The sequence below is a fragment of the Gorilla gorilla genome, chromosome 3 (assembly GCF_029281585.2).
Source record: "Gorilla gorilla gorilla isolate KB3781 chromosome 3, NHGRI_mGorGor1-v2.1_pri, whole genome shotgun sequence".
Taxonomy (NCBI): Eukaryota; Metazoa; Chordata; class Mammalia; order Primates; family Hominidae; genus Gorilla; species Gorilla gorilla.
In genome coordinates, this window is record NC_073227.2 from 56768051 (window position 1) to 56788799 (window position 20749).

The 20749-nt window shown below is 39.0% G+C and overlaps 1 protein-coding gene across 9 annotated transcripts in view; it reads right to left on the reverse strand.

The window, feature by feature from the left end:
- FRYL (FRY like transcription coactivator) overlaps nucleotides 1–20355 on the reverse strand; it is a 281060-nt gene extending 260705 nt beyond the window's left edge. For all 9 annotated transcript variants that reach the window (XM_055385577.2, XM_063705269.1, XM_063705268.1 and 6 more), the window contains exon 1: nucleotides 20134–20355. The gene's annotated coding sequence lies outside the window, so the exon portion shown is untranslated. The remainder of the gene's footprint in view (nucleotides 1–20133) is intronic.
- Between the last annotated feature and the right edge of the window lie 394 nt (nucleotides 20356–20749).

Here is a 20749-nt window from a genome sequence, read left to right on the forward strand (position 1 = left end):
TACAGTCGTGCACAACCATGGCAGGCTAATTTTTTTATTTTTAGTAAAGACAGGGGTTTCGCCATGTTGACCAGGCTGGTCTAGAACTCCTGGCCTCAAGTGATCCACCTGCCTCAGCCTCCCAAAGTGCTGCGATTACAGGCACGAGCCACCGCCCCCGGCCACCCTCACTACTCTCTATTATTACTCTGTGTGTGTGTGTGTGTGTGTGTGTGTGTGTGTGTGTGTGTTGAAGTAAGAGGAAATATACAAAAAGTAAGGATCTTCTTGCTTTCTACTTCAACCAAAACCACTTTCTCCTTCTGTCTCCTTATATTTGAGATCCCTGTGTATAATTTTGTTTGAAAAAAATAATTTTACATTTCTACTTTTCACCATGCTATATTCCATGTAGGCTTTGGTGAATGAGAAGAGGCCATACATTAAGAAACAAGGGTAAAATTATGTGAAAAGGTGACACAGATGTGACTATCCAACATATTTATATAAAATCGTGGGTGCATAATGATGTTACATCAACGACTGATTATAATTGGTCCCACAAGATTATAATGAAGCTGAAAACTTCCTATAGCCTAGTGACACTGTAGCCATAGTAACGTCGAAAGGCAATGCACTACTCATGTGTCTGAGGTAATGCTGATATAAACAAATCTCTGCACTGCCAGTCATATAAAAGTGTCCAGTAATATCCTAGGCCCTCAGATTCACTTCACCACTCACTTACTAACTCACCCAGAACAACTTCTACTCCTGTAAACTCCATTCATAAGTGCCCTATATAGGTTTTTTAATCTTTTATGCCCTATGTCTACTGTACTTTTCTTTGTTTAGATACAAGAAAGTATCTAAACATAGAAAAGTATCTAGACGAGTAAGTATCTAAACATAGAAATACTTATTTGTTACAATTGCCTACAATGTTCAGTACAGTAACATGTTGTAAAGGTTTGTAGCCTAGGAGCAAGAGACTATATCATACAGCCTAGATGTGTAGCAGGCTGTACCATCTTGGTTTTGAGTAAGTACATTCTATGATGTTCGCACAATGACAAAAGTCACTAAGGACACATTTCTCAGAATGTATCCCCATTGTTAGGCGTATGGCTACATCTCTACCCAAAGTGATGACAGGAGGTGGGACATTTAGGAAGTAATCAGGTTATGAGGGTAGATTCCTCATGAATAGGATTAGTGCCCAGGAGAGGCAAGAGAGCTAACTAGCTCTCTTTCCACCAAGTGAGGATGCACAGAGAAGTCCAAAGTCTGCAACCTGGAGGAGGGTCCTCACCAGCATCCAACCATGCTGGCATGCAGATCTCAGAATTCCAGCTGCCAGAACTATGAGAAATTAATTTCTATTGTTTATGAACCATCAAGTCTAAGGTACTTCGTTATTGCAGCCAGAACTGATGAAGACATTCCCCAAAGTGTAATATATTGGCTTAGAGATTATGAACATTTTAACATATCTTGACACATAGAGCCTATTGTTTTGCAGGATCCCATCAACTATATGTGAATGTATGAATATCCTTCTTAAAAAAATGATTGCTGGGGTAATATAACAGACTTCCAAGTGTCTCTTCTCCTCTAATAATGAACCCTTGTGTTGCTTCTTGGCCTATTCCTAAACACTTGGGTAACAATAAATTCTATTTTTAATGTCCCTAAGGAAAGGTTACAGACACAGGATGGAAATCAGGGGAGGGTATGTGACAGATGGCAGAAGCTTTGGTGTTGAGGTGATTGGCAAATGTCTTTGATGTAACTTATACCTCTAAAGGAGCCATTTTTAATCTTTCTTGTGTGCTGGGCCCTGCTCTGAGAATCTGATGAAAACCACAAACCTCTCACTGGAAAAATGCACATGAACACACACTAAAATTTTTCATACAACTTATTTTATTGGATTTTAAATTGATCACCATCACATACCATATAAAACCAGTCTTTGCAAGGATTTTTGCATGTCTCATTTTTAGTTTTGTGCCAAAAGTTGCTCCATCCAGGAATAAAATCCAAAGTATACAATAAAACAAATCAAACTTTAATTATTTTCAACAAAAATATATCAAAATAATGATGACTCTGGCTATGTGACTTCTGGCATAAAAGCATGGTTCTAGGAAAAGACCCAACCTTTTATACTATTCTCCAGGGAAAGCTAGGAAAAATGCAGGTGTTAAACAGAGACAAGGCTCAGGTCCTAATAGTAAAGAAAGAATTATGTTGACTGAATTTAATGACTTTCCCCAAACAACAGCATTTTATATTTGTACAGATTAGTAAAAAAAAAAAAAAAAAAAAAAAAAAAAGATATGGTTTCAGAAATTGAGAGATTTTGGATAAATTTAAATACTTGGAGGCCAGGCAAGGTGGTGCATGCCTCTAGTTCCAAGCACTTTGAGAGGCTGAGGCAGGAGGATTGCTTGAGGCCAAGAGTTTAAGACCAGGCTGGGCAGCTTGGCAAGACCCTGTCTCCAAAAAAAATTTAAAACTTAGCTGGACATGATGACATGCAACTGCAGTCCCAGCTACTCGGGAGGCTGAGGCAGGAGGATCACTTGATCCCAGGAGTTCCAGGCTGCAGTGAGCTATGTTCACACCACTGTACTCCAACCTGGATGACAGAGTGAGACCTTGTCTCTTAAAAAAAAACTTGGAAAAAAAAGTCACACCAGACCTATGTTCCTAATACTTAATCATTCAAAATGTATTAAATTCAAAGTGGAGTACATGTACCCCTTAAAAGTAAGATGATCAAGGCAATGAGTGAAGAAAATCCTAGAGGATTACATGTATTTGTTACCTTAAAGTTAAAATTTGAGCTTTACTAAGGCCATATATGATAAGCTCACAGCAAAGGTCATACTAAACACTGAAAAGCTTAAAGGTTTTCCGCTAAGATCAGCCAAGAAAAGGGTACCCACTCTTACTACTTCCACTCGACATGTACTAGAAGTCCATATAGGAAAGGCTGAAGTAAAACTGTATGTTTTTAACTTATATAATCTTATATATAGGAAACCCTAAAGATTCCACAAAAAACAATTAAACTAACAAATGAATTCAGGTTGGACTTTGTGGCTCACATCTGTAATCCCAGCACTTCGGGAGTATGAGGTGGGCGGCTCACCTGAGGTGAGGCGTTCCAGATCAGCCTGGCCAATGTGGTGAAACCCCGCCTCTACTAAAAATATAAAAATTAAGCCAGGCATGGTGGCAGGTGCCTGTAATCCCAGCTACTCGGGAGGCTGAGGCAGGAGAATAGCTTGAACACAGGAAGCGAAGGTCATAGTGAGCTGAGATTGTGCCACTTAACTCCAGCCTGTGTGACAGAGCAAGACTCTATCTCAAAAATAAATAAATAAATTAATTAATTAATTAAATAAATTCAGTTGAGTTGCAGGATACAAAATCAACAGACACAAATTAATTGAAGCCAGGCACCGTGGCTCACACCTGTAATTCAAGGACTTTAGGAGGTCAAGGCAGGAGGACTGCTTGAGTCCAGGAGTTCAAGACCAGCCCGGTGCAACAAAGTGAGACCTTGTCTCTACAAAAAATCAAAAGGTTAGCCGGGTATGATGGTGTGTGCCTATGGTCCCAGCTACGTGGGAGGCTGACACAGGAGGATCACTTGAGCCCAGGAGGTCAAGGCTCCAGTGAGCTATGATCATGCCACTGTGCTCCAGCCTGAACAACAAAGTGAGACCCTGTTTCAAAAAAAAAAAAAAAGAAAAGAAAAGAAAAAACATTAACTGCATTTCTATACACTAACAATAAACTATCTGTAAAAGAAAAAAATCCTGTTTACAACAACATCAAGAAGAATAAAATACTTACGAATAAATTTTAACAAGGAAGGGATAGAGCTGTATGTGAAAGAAATTGAAGGTGACACCATTACATAGAAAAATATCCCATGTTCACGAATTGAAAGAATATTATTTCGTAAAAACGTCCATACTACTCAAAGCAATTTATAGATTTGGGGCAATCCCTATCAAAATTCCAACGGCATTTTTCACAGAAATAGGAAAAGTGAATTTTTTTTCCCCGAGATGAAGTCTTGCTCTGTTGCCCAGTCTGGAGTGCAGTGGCACCATCTCGGCTCACTGCAACCTCCACCTCCCAGGTTCAAGCAATTCTCCTGCCTCAGCTTCCCAAGTAGCTGGGATTACAGGCGCACACCACCATGCCCAGCTAATTTTTGAATTTTTAGTAGAGACGGGGTTTCACCATGTTGGCCAAGCTGCTCTTGAACTCCTGACCTAGTGATCCCCCCACCTCGGCCTCCCAAAGTGCTGGGATTACAGGTGTGAGCCACCATGCCCAGCCAGGAAAAAGATTTCTAAAATTCATATGGAACCACAAAGGGCCCCAAATGCTAAGGCAATCTTGACCAAAAACAACAAAACTGAAGGCATCACACTTCCTGATTTTGAACCACATTACAAAGCTATACCAATCAAAGCAGTATAGGATTGGCATAAAAACAGATAGAGACCAATAGAACAAAATAGCCCAGAAATAAACCCATAAATATACAGTAAACTAATTTTCAACAAAGGTGCCAAAAATATCCAAAGGGGAAAGGACAGTCTCCTCAATAATGGTTTGGGAAAACTGGATAGTCACATGCAGAAGAATGAAATTGGATCCTTATATTACACATACACATATATCAATTCAAAATGGATTAAAGACTTAAACATAAGACCTGAAACCATAAAACTACTAGAAAAAGCATAGGGGGAAAGCTCCATGACACTGGTCTTGGCAATGATTTTTTTTTGGATTTGACACCAAAAGCAAAGGCAACAAAGCAAAACAAGTGGGATTATGTCAAACTAACAAGTTTCTGCACAACTAAGGAAACAACAAAATGAAAAGATGACCTACAAAATGGGAGAAAATATTTACAGACCATATATCCAAAAAGATGTTAATTTTCAGAATATATAAGCAATTCATACAACTCAATAACAACAGTAAAAAAGCCCAATTTAAAAATGGGCAAGGTACAGAATAGGTATTTTTCCAAAGGAAGACATACAAACAGGCCAATAGGTATATAAAAAAGGTGTTCAATATCACTAAACATCAGGGAAATGCAAATCAAAACCACAATGAGTTATCTCACATCCAGAATGGCCAGTATCAAACTATAACAAGTGTTGGTGAGGATGTGGAGAAAAGGGAATGCTTGCATACACTGGTGGGAATGTAAATTGGTACAGTCATCTGGGAAAACAGTATGGAGGTTCCTCAAAAAATTAAAAATATAACTGCCAAATGATCCAGCAATTTCACTACTGGGTATATATCCAAAGTAAATAATATCACAATCTCAGAGAGATATCTGTACTCCCACATTCACTGTGGTGTTATTCACAATAGCCATAATGTGCTGTTGTGAGTTTGGTTTGTGAGGAACTACACACGATGGCTACAATCTCTGTTCCCTGAGAAGCTGCAGGGGCTAGTCAGAGTCCACACTCCTGAGGCTTTTACCTTCCTTCAAGACACAAATAAAAGAGGTCAGATGACAGCTGTCAATAAAAGAGGTCAGATTCCAGGCCCCAGGAATCAGTGACTTTTGGAGACATGCTGGTATATTTCACTAAGCAGAATGGGCCAGCCTGATGCCTACTCAGAGGCCCTTGTGCAGGGATGTGATGCAGGAGGGCTCTGAGGCTGTTGGCCTTCCCAATATCACCCACTTCCAACCAGCTCTGATCTCTCAGCTAGAGCAAGGCAAAGAGCCATGATCCACCCAGTCACAGGGGGCCCTGAGTAGGAGGAACCAAGAGCAGACTCACAGGATGCATCTCAAAACCAAGAAGATTTACCTACTCAACTGAAACAATATCACATACAATACAATTTAAAATTCCTCAAAATAATCAGTGCTAGGAAGTCAGAACAAAGGCTTCATTCTTTTTTCTTTTTTTTGTAAAGGCATTCATCAAGTAGTACAAAGGCTTAATTCTTTACACCTTTAAATGCCAGTTTTCAAAGTAAGGAGGTGATTTAAGAGTCACCTTAAACGATGTCAAATAAGCATTTTCTTCTGTAGATTCATGGATTTCCATAGATTTAATGTTTTCAATTCATTAAAATTATGAATTTTGATGTTAAAAAACAGATGAATGGATAAAAAATCATAATATATATCTATATATTATATTATATATTTTATATATAATATATCTATATATTATATATTTTATTATATATTTCATATATAATATATATATTATATATTTTATTATATATTTTATATATAATATATCTATATATTATATATTTTATATATAATATATCTATATATTATATATTATATTATATATTTTATATATATCTATATATTATATATTATATTATATATTTTATATATATCTATATATTATATATTATATTATATATTATATTATATATTTTATATATATCTATATATTATATATTATATTATATATTTTATATATATCTATATATTATATATTATATTATATATTTTATATATATCTATATTATATATTATATTATATATTTTATATATATCTATATTATATATTATATTATATATTTTATATATAATTTATCTATATTATATATTATATTATTTTATATATAATTTATCTATATATTATATATTACATATTTTATATATAATATATTATATATTATATATTATATTATATATTTTATATATATCTATATATTATATATATTATATATTTTATATATATCTATATATTATATATTATATTATATATTTTATATATATCTATTATATATTTTATATGTAATATATCTATATATTATATATTATACTATATATTTTATATATAATATATATTGTAATATATAATAAATATATACCCACTGTATTAGTCTGTTCTCACACTGCTAGAAGACATATCTGAGACTGGGTAAGTTATGGAGAAGAGATATTTAAGGCTTATAATTCTGCAAGCTGTACAGGTTTCTGCTTCTGGGTAAGCCTTAGGAAACTTACAATCATGGCAGAAGGTGAAGAGGAAGCACGCACCACCTTCACATGGCCAGTAGGAGAGAGAGAGGGAAGGGGGATGTGCTACACACTTTCAAAGGACAACAGCCAGATCTTCTGAGAACTTGCTCACTATCACAAGAAGAGCAAGGGGGAAATCTGACCCCATGATCCAATCACCTCTCACCAAGTCCCTCCCCCAACACTGGGGATTACAATTCGACATGTGATTTGGGTGCGGACACAGAGCCAAACCATATCATGCACATACACACACAACAGAATATTATTCGCCTTAAAAAAGAACATCCTGCCATTTACAACCACGTGGATGAACCTGGAGGACATTATGCTAAGTGAAATAAATCAAACACAGAAAGACAAATACTGCATGATCTCACTAATATATGGAATCTAAAATTTAAAAAGCCAAACTCAGAGTAACAGAGTAGAATGGTGGTTGCCGGAACCAGTCGGTGGGAGAAAAGGGGAAATATTGGTGAAACGGTACAAACTTTCAGTTTATAAGATGAGTAAGTTCTGAAAACCTAATGTACAGCATGCGTTTTCTCATCTTGGGTGGTGGGAAGCAGTGTGGTAGTGGTGGCAGCAGCAGAGGCTTCTTCATCCAACTTCCTAATCCTGTGTTGCAGCTACGGGTCCATTCTCCAGTCTGTAGAGTATCCAGAGGCAAGGACGCCAACAGCACAAGCTCTAGATTCCAGCACAGCCCCAGCGGTGCCCTCAGAGATCCCCTTGTGGGTAACCTCTGATTGATTTGGAGTCAAATGTGGCAGTCCACCCTAAAACTGCTGCTTGGCCCTTCTAATAATTCGGTAAGCACCTTGCATTAAACCTCTTCTAGCTTAAAATACTCAGGGATGTTTCTTTTCCTGACACTGAATACAGTACGTAAAGGTTTCCTAAAGGAAAGGTGGCAGTTGCACACCCCGAGGGATGCCTTGTGATGTCCTCTCATTTGTTCCCTTCCAGCATACTGCAACACACTGCAGCTTACAGGTGCCCAACTAAGTAGATTTACAGATGTCATCTGAATTGCGATAGCACTCACAAACGGACAAATTGATTCTTAAAAGATTTTTACAAAGAAGGACAGATTACGCATAATATTAATAAATCAAAATACAAGCAAACAAAACGAAAATCGTAGCACTGGCAGTTGCTCTGTTACCAATATTAGTGCTTTATCAAAAATTATAAGGTAAAAAAGTGATTATTTTGTAAAACATAAAACTTTCAGAAGAAAACAGAGGCGAAAATCTTCAGGACCTAGGACTTGGTGAAGAGTCCATAGACTTGACACAAAAAGTACAATTCAGCCGGTTGCAGTAGCTCATGCCTGTAATCCCAGCACTCTGGAAGGCTGAGGCAGGCAGATTACAAGGTCAGGAGTTTGAGATTAGCCTGACCAACATGGTGAAACCCTGTCTCTACTAAAAATACAAGAATTAGCCGGGTGTGGTGGCGGGCGCCTGTAATCCCAGCTACTCAGAAGGCTGGGGTAGGAGAATCACTTGAACCCAGGAGGTGGAGGTTGAGTGCGCCATTGCACTCCAGCCTGGGTGACACAGCGAGACTCTGTCTCAAAAAAAAAAAAAAAAAGGTATAATTCATAGAACAAAAAAATTGATTAAATGCATTATATGGCTCGGCACAGTGGCTCACGTCTATGTAATCCCAACACTTTGCGAGGCTGAGGCAGGAAGACTGCTTGAGGCCAGGAGTTCAAGACCAGCCTGGACAACACAGCGAGGCCCTGTCTTTACCAAAAACAAAAACAAAAACAAAATTAGCTGGGCATGGTGGTGGTGCAGGCCTGTAGTCTCAGCTACTCTGGAGGCTGAGATGGGAGGATCACTTGACAGGTGGTAGAGGTTGCAGTGAACCATGATTGCACCACTGCACTCCAGCCTGAGTAACAGAATGAGACCCTGTCTCAAAAAAAATAAATAACAGATGGACTATATGAAAATGCAAACGTTCTGTTCTATGAAAGATCTATTAAGAGGATAAAAAGACAAGCTTCAGATGCAGAGAAAATGTTTACATACCACATAACTGGCAAAGAACTTCTATCTAGAATATATAAAGAATCCTCAAAACTCTACAATAAAAAACAATCCCATTTGCCCCTTAGGGAAACAGTTAATTTAGGGAAAGGCATATTAAAACCACAACATTATCAATAAAATACTATTAGAACAGTTAAAATATAAAATAATGATAATACGAAATGTTGGAGAGGATATAGAGAAACTTTCATATTGATGAAATGGAACTTTCCATATATTGCTGGTGAAAACATACAGCCACTTTGGAAAACAGTCTGGTAGTTTCTTATTAAACTAAACATACACTTACAGTATGACCCAGTAATTGCACTCTTGGTCATTTATCCCAGAGAAATGAAAACCTAAAAACTGCACATAAATATTCCCAGCAGCTTTTTAGTTAACAGCCAAAACCTGGAAATAGCTCTTATGTTCTTCAGCAGGTGAAGAGTTAAACTATGTACTCTGCTACGTTCATACAATAAATACTACTCAGCAATAAGAAGAAATAAGCTATTGAGTGAGACAGTTGGATGGTTTTCTAGGACTTTATACTAAGTGAAAAAGTCAATCGCAAGAGGTTACATACAGTATGATTCCATTTATGAGACATTCTCAAAATGACAGAGTGAAAAGAGAATTAGTGGCTGCCAGTAAATACGGAAAAGGAGGTAGGGGGGAACCTTGAGCTTCACAAGGGAGTTTCTTGGCAGTGGTGGGACAGTTCTATATCTTGACTATGGTGGTGGCAGTTATACAAACCTACCTGTACATACACATACAAAGGCATATACAAAAATTTTATCAAATTGCATAGAACTGTACACACGCATATACATACAAATGAGCACATTAAAAAACATGAAATCTGAATATTAACGATATTGTATCAGTTTCCTAGTTAAGGTTATTAATATGTTATCTTATGTAAGATGTTACAACTGGGAGAAGCTGAATGAAGGTGACACAGGACTCCCTGTACTATTCTCGCAACTTCCCATGAGTCTATAAATACTTCAAAATTAAAAAAAAAATGTTTAAGTGATGACATTCAATCACATTTTTCTTATTTTACAAATTACTAATATTTTAAGTAGGATCAAAAACATGGAACTAATATATTTTAAATTATTTGAAAATGTTTTTCATCTTTATCACTTTTTGTTAATGTCTTTTTTATTTTTTATTTATTTTTTATTTTTTTGAGACAGAGTTTCGCTCTTGTTGCCCAGTTTGGAGTGCAATGGTGCAATCTCGGCTCACTGCAACCTCCGCCTCCCGGGTTCAAGTGATTCTCCTGCCTCAGCCTCCTGAGTAGCTGGGATTACAGGCATGCACTACCACGCCTGGCTAATTTTGTATTTTTAGTAGAGATGGGGTTTCTCCATGTTGGTCGAGCTGGTCTCGAACTCCCAACCTCAGGTGATCTGCCCGCCTCAGCCTCCCAAAGTGCTGGAATTACAGGTGTGAGCCACCATGCCCGGGTTAATGTCTTATTATGAACATAATTTATAGTATATAGTTTACAATAAATAAGCATACACATATTGGGAATGAAGACTCAATTTTTTATACTGCTGAAATAAAATTTTTGCAGACTTCTGTTACAGAGGCTACAAAATTCCAAGCTACTATCCATCCCTTAAAATTTTTACCTTGGGAAGAACATTAGAACAGGAAAAATGTTAGAACAGGAAAAATACTAAACTAAGAATCAAAGCACAGTTCTTTTTTTGTTTGTTTTTTGTTATTTCCTTTCAAATCTACACCTGCAGAAAAAGAACAATTCTAAACAAGTCACAATCTCATTCTCATCTATAAAATGCAGAAATTCTCCTGTATCATTCCTAAGGACATTCTAGCTCCAAAAACATTAACTCTAAGGCAGGAAAAGGTGAAACAATGAAAAAATGCATGACAAACTGTAACTAGTATTTACTGAAAGTATATTAAGGGTTCAGTAGTATCAGGAATATTACATACAAGACATGGTCTAAATTGTATCAACACAAATACAGAAAAATGCATCTATAAAGATAATTTTACCTCAAAGAAAACAGATTAAGATCCAGTTTAAACAAAAATATTTAGGTAACAGACACATCTGGCTATTTTACAAGCAATCTCATAGTGCTTTAAGACTTTTAATATCTGCTCTTTGAATTATATTGTAACAAACAATATACCAGTAGATCTAAGTATCCTAGCATACATGCTTAGGGTTTTGATGGTTCTTACAAGAAGTAGACTAGCAAGTCATTCTAACAGGAAAAACAGTTCTTCTCCATCCACTTGAGTTAGACTTAACAAGACAATTTTTAGAGGTTTATTATTCAGAGGAAGTTAAACATCCACAGGGTAGCATCTACCATCCTGTTATACCATCCTCGGCTATCCAGAAGCATCACTTAGCCAAAACAGAGTCAAAAACCAGAAAAAAAGCACGAGTCCTCTAAGCAGTAAAAAACAACAAGTCCCTAGCACTAAAGCTCCATGCACAGGAAGTCTTCTGGTTCCTCACCCAGAAGAACATGCTGTCATTCTTATCCACCATTCAGCAAGTACTGTATGGGGTTCTGTTCCCACAGCACACTGAAAACATCAAATTGTAAAGAGGAGACTACTGTGGGCAGGCATAATGAGAGCAAACAAAGAGATAACAGTTAACAATAAAGTAATAAGCAAATCAACCCCCAAAAGCAGACATGATTTAGAAAGGAATGGTTTCACCAACACACAAACAAAATATGATTCTCTGTACATTACTGGCTGAGGACACTAATTGGCTAGAGTTCCTTTTGCAAATAAATTGTTGTGAGTTCACTGACATCTCAGACATACGAATGTCACTAAATCTATTGACTACTTAATAAGTAAGGTATAAGTATTAATAATGTATATGTACCATCTCTTAAGGTGGAAGGATGCAGATTATATTTTGAGAATTTTTTGTAATTATTTCCATTAACTATACTTTACACTTCTACAGGCTAGCAAGTCTTTGTCTTTTTAAGATTATTTTGAACGACTATTTTTTATAGTAATTCACTTGATAGTCACATGAGACCTGCCGGTAAAGGCAACAGTGAGCCGTGATTGCACACTGCACTCCAGCCTGGGCAACAGAGCAAGACTCTGTGTCAAAAAAATAAATAAATACCTTTCTAAACTTGGATCTACATACATCAAGGGATGATGTACTTGAATCTACTCATACTATTTATACACATTGAGAGGGATCAAGTTACACAGGAATGTACATTTATTAAGATGCACATTCATCAAACTAATATTTTTTAACCAGTATTATAGATGGCATAACCCATCTTAAGTTTTAAAATGGAAAAATAAAATTACAAATTATCTTCCCAGCATTCTTTACTATTGAACTAAATTAAATCACATCTGAAGCTTACCCTGAAATGAAGAGACCTACCAAAAAAAAAAAAAAAAAAAGCAGAACAAAACAAGAATTCTGAGAAGTGGAAATACTACACTGAAATCCATTCAGACAACAAAGAACACGTGAGTGGTTTATATCCTAAAAAGCAAGGCTGCACTGCAGTAAGTAAACAAACTAATGTTCCTTTTTCATCAACTTTCAGATGCTTTTAACAACAACAACACTTTTAACCTTTCTGAAGTATGGACGCTGAAATAGAGGTGTATCTTACAACTACTGTCATCCAACAGTGGGATGTAGTCGGTGAAAACGTTCAGTTGATTCCTCCTGGAAAGATCAAGGAAGCACCAGCATCAAAGTGTCTTACATTTGATCAAAAATAGTCAAGGCTGCACTGCAGTAAGTAAACGAACTAATGTTCCTTTTTCATCAACTTTCAGATGCTTTTAACAACAACAACAACACTTTTAACCTTTCTGAAGTATGGACGCTGAAATAGAGGTGTATCTTACAACTACTGTCATCCAACAGTGGGATGTAGTTGGTGAAAACGTTCAGTTGATTCCTCCTGGAAAGATCAAGGAAGCACCAGCATCAAAGTGTCTTACGTTTGATCAAAAATAGTCACTCAAAATAGTCTTAAAAAGACAAAGAAATGATCAGAAGCCTGTAAAAGTATAATCAACAGAGACAACTACAGAAAATTCTCAAAATGTAAACTGCATCCTCCTACCTTAAAATATGGTACATATAAATTACTTAACACACTACTTAGCAAGTAGTCAACAGATTATCTATTATTATTATAAGATGCAAGATAAAGACTAGTAGAGCTGATGAAAATATCTGTGATCATAGTGATCAGCCAATCAATAAGCACTTATTAAGGGTCTACCAAGTCACTAGCAATATGCAAGAGTAATGCAAATCCATCATGATCAATCTACGAAGCACTATTTTTTTAACCAGTAAGGGGCAAATGTCACATCACATTCATCAATGATTAGAACTAAGTACTTTTAACTTCCTTTAAAGTATTGCCCTTTATTTGAGTCCAGTCTGCAGAACTCGAAACCTAAATTGTTTACTTGAAAAGAGTCATCAAATGATTATGTTAGTATAAGGAAGTGTTACCAAAATGAGTCTAATGATTTTCATAGGGGAAAAAAAATTTTCCTATTATTCTCCAGGCTTAGGTAGAATAATGATGGGTTAAATTTTCTCTTAAAACCTTTCTACGGTGGCTCACACCTGTAATCCCAGCACTTTGGGAGGCCAAGGCAGGCAGATAGCTTCAGCCTAGGAGTTCAAGATCAGCCTAGGCAACATGGCAAGATCCTCTTTCTACAAAAAATAGCTGGGTGTGGTGGCACACGCCTGTGGTTCCAGCTACTCATGGGGCTGAGGTGAGAGGATCACTTGAGCCCAGCTGGTGGAGGCTACAGTGAGCTGTGACTGTACCACTGCACTCCAGCCTGGGAAACAGAGTGAGACTCTGTATCAAATAAATACATAAATAAGTACCTTTCTAAACTTGGAGCTACCCACATCAAGGAATGATGTACTTGAATCTATTTACAGTACTTACACACATTGAGAGGGATCAAGTTACACAGGAATGTACATTTAATAAAATGTTATTTTTTATTTATATAGAATGTCCAAAATAGGCAAATATAGAAACAAAGAATATGGATCAGTGGTTGCCTAGGGCTGGGGATGGGGTGGGGATGGGATGAAAAAATTCTAAAATTAATTGAGGTTATGGTACACAACTCTGAAATAGAATAAAAACCACTGAATTATACATTTTTAATAGGTAAATTATATGGCATATGAATTATATTTCAAAAAAGCTGTCACTTTAAAATTTTAACTCTTCACAAAACTTAACAAATCAAAACTGCTGCATTATGGTAAAATTCCACAGGACCTACTACCCCTCTGTCAGATATTATTCCTGGCCCAGTCAACACACCATCACTGACAGTGTTACATGGTCCCTTTCTAAACACTCCAATCTTTCCCCCATAAATATAAAGACTGAATGGGAAAAGGAGGGTGGTAGGGGGATCTATTTTGTCAAAGTTAAAAATATTTCACACTGAATTTTAATACAAATAATTTTTTTTTTTTTGGAGACGGACTCTTGCCCCATCACCTAGGCTGGAGCACAGTGGTGTGATCTCGGCTCACTGCAACTTCCGCCTCCTGGGTTCAAGCGATTCTCTTGCCTCAGACTCCAGAGTACCTGGGACTACAGGCATGTGCCACCACACCCGGCTAATTTTTTTGTATTTTAAGTAGAGACAGGGTTTCACTATGTTGGCCAGGCTGGTCTCGAACTCCTATCCTCAGTGATCCGCCCACCTCAGTCTCCGAGTGCCAGGATTACAGGCGTGAGCCACCGCGTCCAGCCAATGATTTCTCAAAATAATACTTTTTGTAACAAAAAGCACAAATCCTGGAAAAGACGTATTTATTATAGCATCTTGAGCTTAAAAGAATGTATTACTACTATGTCAGCAAAATATGAGTTATTTCCTAGGATACCCATGTAGTCTCATAATGATATTCTTTGAAATGCATGATACCTGTAAAGTATAAGGAAAGACACAACTACGTTTGCAGAATTTCAGAAATATTTCGCCCCACAGGAACAGCAGTGTTTGCAATCCCAAAAAACAATTCTAAGCTAACAAGTTTAATTCAAGAGGTTCCATGGACCTTAACCCACCTCCTGTGGAAGACCAGGTTTGTGTGCTAGGCTATTTTGGAAGAGGCTATGCAGAACAATAAACAAATGAGTGAATAATAAGTTCACCAAAGGGTGCACTTCATCTAAGCTACCTTTAATCCACATGTTCCACTCTGCACTGGTCTATTTAAGGTTCCTGCTCAGAGGAGCTCATAACTTGTGACAGATACAAACTTAATCTTACCCTCAATGCCTAGCATGGTACACACTATAGATGCAGTTCTCAAAAGTCTGCTAAATGAAAGATTTTTTTTCAGCTGATTAGGCCGCCTGGCTGCTTACAGCTGGGTTTTCTATTTAGGATCCTTTGGAAACCCTTTCTGCCCTCTGGGGTAGCTTAAAGAAGCACGTGGAACAACAGACTCTTCTCATCTACTTCACCAGCCTAAACTGTAGCCTCCTTTTTATAATTAGCAACTTAAAGTTTGAGTGATTCCACCATGAACAAATCTACATTTCTCCTTGGGCTACTATGAGGAGTGCCCGCTGGGAGTCTCAAAGCAATGTTTAATCCTCTCTCTCGAGAAGAAGAACAATCAATAAATAAGAAGAAATTAAAGTGTGTACTCCAAAAATATTCTGGGGTAAAGGCAGATAAACTGTTCAGGCACACAGGTTTTGATCAATTTTTGCAGAGTATGAAGTCCACATTTTGAACACAAACATACTAGTGGAAGCTTTGTATCCTAAGAAAAGGTAAAAGGAACCAGAATTGCCAGAATTACTAGGCCTGGAGAAATTATTTTTAAAGATAAGTATATAAAAAATGATTAGTTTTCTCCACTCCCAATAAACGTAATTTACTAACTAAAATTTGCAAGCATGAGAGACAGTTTAAGACAGTCCTATACAGAGGTTAAAAAAAAAAAGAGAAAGAAAAAAAGGAAAAAAAAAACCTGAAAGAATAAACAACCATTAACAATGTTACAATGTGATAGGAGCAGTGTTATGTGACACTTTTCGTTTCTTTTTTTTTTTTTTAAATAGAGTCAGAGTCTCCCTTTGTTGCCCATACTGCTCTTTAACTCCTGGGCTCAAGCCATCTTCCTGCCTCAGCCTCCCAAAGTGCTGGGATTACAGGCGTGAGCCACCATGCCCAGCCACTTTTAATTTTGAAATTATGCATTTCTTTCATATTAATATTTTACAACAAGCATGTGAAACTTTGATAAGCAAAAACTTTTTCTCCTTTAAACATAAATACACACTTTCCAAACCCAAATAAAACTAAATTTAAACTTCTTTACAGTAAGTGATTTTCTAGAATACTGGTGGGCTATTAAAACTGCCCAAGTACTTTAGGCAACAGTAAAAATGAAAGGGCTCTAACTTCTGTTAATTTTAGCAAACTCCACAATCTAATAAAAGAAATATACACACAGCCATACTGTAAGTCAGACCGTGGCTTGTACTGTAAGAGGATTTTACAGGACCAAAAACAAAGAACAATCACCTGGGATTAGGAGAACAGAGGAAGAGCTTGCAGACAAGGTGACATCTGAGCAGGGTCAGATGGATGATCCCTGTCACTATGTAACAATAGTTGAAATTCAGAGCACATACTCTGTCTCCCCAAAATATTTTATACATAAAAATAGCTCTAGTAGACAACATATACCCAGTCTACCCCCAAAACTACTTTATTAAAAAATGTACTTAAAAATATATTTTCTAAAATCTGCTAAAGCCATGAAAACTTGTCCACTTCAATCATTTCAATTACATGAATCCTGTGTCACTGTTACTTTGTACTTGTTACTGCACTGACATATCCACTGTCCTTTTCCTAAGAATCGTAATTTTGCATCTTCTCATTAAACTGTATACATCTGATTTGCTGGCTCTGGGTCTAATTTAAAAAAAACCAAAAACTATTGAGAGCAAGACTGTCATCCAGTTCTACTTTATCTCCATAAATACTCTGTCATCGGTTTCTACTTTACATAATACCCTTTAAATAAAAGTATACTCAACAGATCTTATTGACACATAAAACCTAGTTCTGAATAATTGTGACAATGTGTTCACCATCACAAAAGATGTCTGTGGAACAGACATTATAAACAAATCACAATTTTGTACACAGAACAAAGAACCTCTAGACTGACATATCTTCCCCCAACAGTAAGCCAATTGCTGGCCTTTAGTATAAAATGTTCAGAAAGGTGTTTATTTAAAAAATTAAATAACTCAAGCGGCCTTTACAGGACATTATCTTTTTCTGTCACAAAGACCTAAAATAAGACATTTATTGGGTACTAAAAAGGTCCGAGGTGATACAGTGAATCTGCACAGAAATGGAGGATAATTCTGGCTCCCAAGGATCTCAAGAAACAGTTCATAACTCAAGAAATGTGTGCATATAAAACAATGTGTTTAAAACAATGTAGAAAGCACAAAAGAGGAAAAACTTTTTCAGGAAATACAGTCTAGATATTTCAAAGATAATTATTTCTGAATGTTTTATTTATATGTGCTCTTCTAAAAGTTGAGAAATTCTTTTATTGTTTAAATAAATTGGTAAGTAAACAAAGACAGACATTTAAAAACTTGGTTTAACCGTCTCCTTTTATTATGAGATGGGAAGGAAGATTATGCCTAGCTGCTTGCCTGACATCCTTATCACAGAAATGGATCAAAGAAAAAAACAAAAAAGAAGGAATATTAGGTGAAACAATGCCAGATACCATCAAGATTACTACAAACGGCCAAGCACGGTGGCTCAGCCTGTAATCCCAGCACTTTGAGAGGCCAAAGCAGAAGGATCGCTTGAGGCCAGGAGTTGGAGACCAGCCGTCTATACGAAAAATTAAAAAGTGAGACCACCATCTCTACAAAAAATAAAAATTTTAGAGAGGCGCAGTCGTGCCCACCTGTAGTCCCGCCTACTACGGAGCCTGGGGTGGGAGGATCACTTGAACCCAAAGAATTTGTTTTTGTGTGTCTTTATTTCCTAAATTCTGTGAGAAGAATAGATTTTTCTTTCAAACGTTATCCGATATTGGCTTCCAATTTCCCAAGTAGTTTCTCTATTGTTACTGCTGAGCCTGTGAATTTACAATGTTCCACACCACTCCGAAGTTACTAGACAGTAAATTAATCGATGAACACTTTAAAAAGTTGGACTGCTTTAATTAAAAAAAAAAAAAACTGGGTCACATGTTCCAACAGAATTCCCTCTTTTAGAGAACTAATTTTACAAAATAATTCAGAGTGGAAGACAAGACACGATGGAATGCTATTTTTGATAATGAGTAGCAGAAAAAAAACCAGAGAATAACACACCCACTGCTACTTTGTTTATACGGTTGTAACTTGCACATGCAAGTACTCTACAAAGTATTGCAAAAGAAGAAACTGTCAAAAATGAATGCTTATGAAAACATTCTTCACTAAGGCCTCTAACAAGGAATGTGCTATCTCTGATTTCCTCGGCAAGTATTGACAGATTAAGCAGAGTGATAATGCTCAAGATGAAAAGACGTCTTATACTAGTTTTATCAATAGTCAAAGCTGTTGGTACTAATTATAATGCCTGTAAATTCAGTAGCAGAATCAACTTTACAGACGATATCTCCTAGGCAGCACAGCATTTTATAAAACCAACTTTACTTCCATCAAAACCCTTTTTCCCCCCCAATCCGACAGACCCTGGCAACCTGTCTTGCTGTGTCTTTTTTCCCCTACCCTTCCAAAAGAACCCCAGCCAGTGAATCGAAGTAATATTTTCCGCAGTTCAAAGGTAAGGGCAAATTCAGCTCTACTAAGAACTCTTGCTCCTCACCAGCACACACGCTAACCCCCACCCCCTTTTCTTTTTCTTTTCAAATCTTGGCCTAGGAAAGATTAATGCTCCCATATCATTGCAAATCCACAAAAATGCGATTTTAGGTGGCGAGGAACTAAACTAGGATGGCAGGAAAGACCGGCAGCAATCAATCATTTCGCCCTAGAAACCAGCCTCTCCAGAACGCAGGAAACCAGGCTGTGCCCAAAGAACCTGCCGCCCGGAAGCAACAACTTCCATCAAACGGCAAAGAAAAGTTGCAAAGAAGAGCTCAGCGCCCAGGCACCCTGCCCGGTGCCGAGGCTGAGAGCAGCAGGCCCTCTACAGGCCGAGTCAGCTCGCGGGCGGTGGCCGCGGTGTCCGCAGGGCTGGCTCCGGCTCCGGAAGGCTCCGGGTCCCGGGGTGCGCCAACGGCCTGGGGCTGCGCGGGCACAGCGCCCGCACCCCTCCCCAGGACCGCGAGCAGAGGGAGGAGAGACCAGAACAAGGGAAAAGGCGGACAATGCCCGGCTGGGCTGGCGCGCTCCGCCGGTCCCCGCCAGCCCTGCCCGCCGGGGCCCGCCAGCCGCCGCGCTAAGTTTGCTCCTCAGCCCTCCCTTCCCAGGCGGGGCGGCGGAGCCGTGGTCGCCGGTCTTCCTCCACCTCTGCCACCGCCTTCCTTCCCGCGGGGCGGCTCCCGCGAGTCGGTGGCGAGGCGGCGCGCGACCAGAGCAGGACGCGCGAGAAGGCGGCGCGCGAGGGGTACCCGGGAGCGCGCGAGAAGAGCCAGGCACTGGAGAGGAAGGGGACGTGCGGGAGACACGAGCGCGCGGCGCTGCCGGCGGAACCGCCGGAGCTCGGGCGGGCTTTCGGTTGAGGCTGGGGTTGCGCCGCGGTTTGGTGTCCGTTACGAGCGCCGGCCCGGGCCGCGCCGCGCCGCTTGCCAGCCATCCTGGACCGCCTTCCCTCGGCGCCCACCAGGAAGGACAGCTGGCGAGGGCCGACGACCTCGTCTCCCGCCCAGGCTGGGCTGCCGGCGGCGGGCATCCCGGCGCCTGCCCCGGGGCTGGAAGAGAAAGTGAAATGAAGCGCCTTTCCCCAGTCAACACCTACCCGTTCCCAGTCCTAGTACAGCTGCCTCGCTCCTCCAGCGCCGCCGGTCCCCGCCCTCGGGCCCCTGGGCTCCGTTCTCTTGACAATGGCGCGTCCCCTTTAAGGAATAATCCGATCGGAACCGATCTGTGATTAAACCTCCCTCCGACTCTGATTTTAACCGGATTTCTCTCTAGCTCTCTCCCAGAGCCCGACGGGCGCCCGGCTGTGCTGCGAGGTCTTCCCACCCCTTCCCTACCCCGCCCACCCCCTGGCCTTCCTGATTGGCGAGAAACACTACAACAGGAACAGCAGTCCTCGCCCTCCACTGGCCTGGCCAGCCGCCGCTCAAAGTTGCTCCTACCTTCTCCCCGCCCCTTTTTCCGGGTTGGTCCTCCCTCTAATCATTCTCTGCCCTCGCCTCTAACGTTGCTTTGGAGCCCTGGCAGTCAAGGCTCACCCTCCCGCCTCCGGAAAGCGAACTTTATTTTTATTGGTGAAAGGACATCTTCCTGTACACTTGATTGGGCAAGGAAAGAGCTAGTCTGCACGCCCCCTACCATTATTACTCTCTCTTTACGGGCTTGAGAAACACAGCCGCAAAGTCCTCTCCGCTTTGCCTTCTAGGAGCGACTTT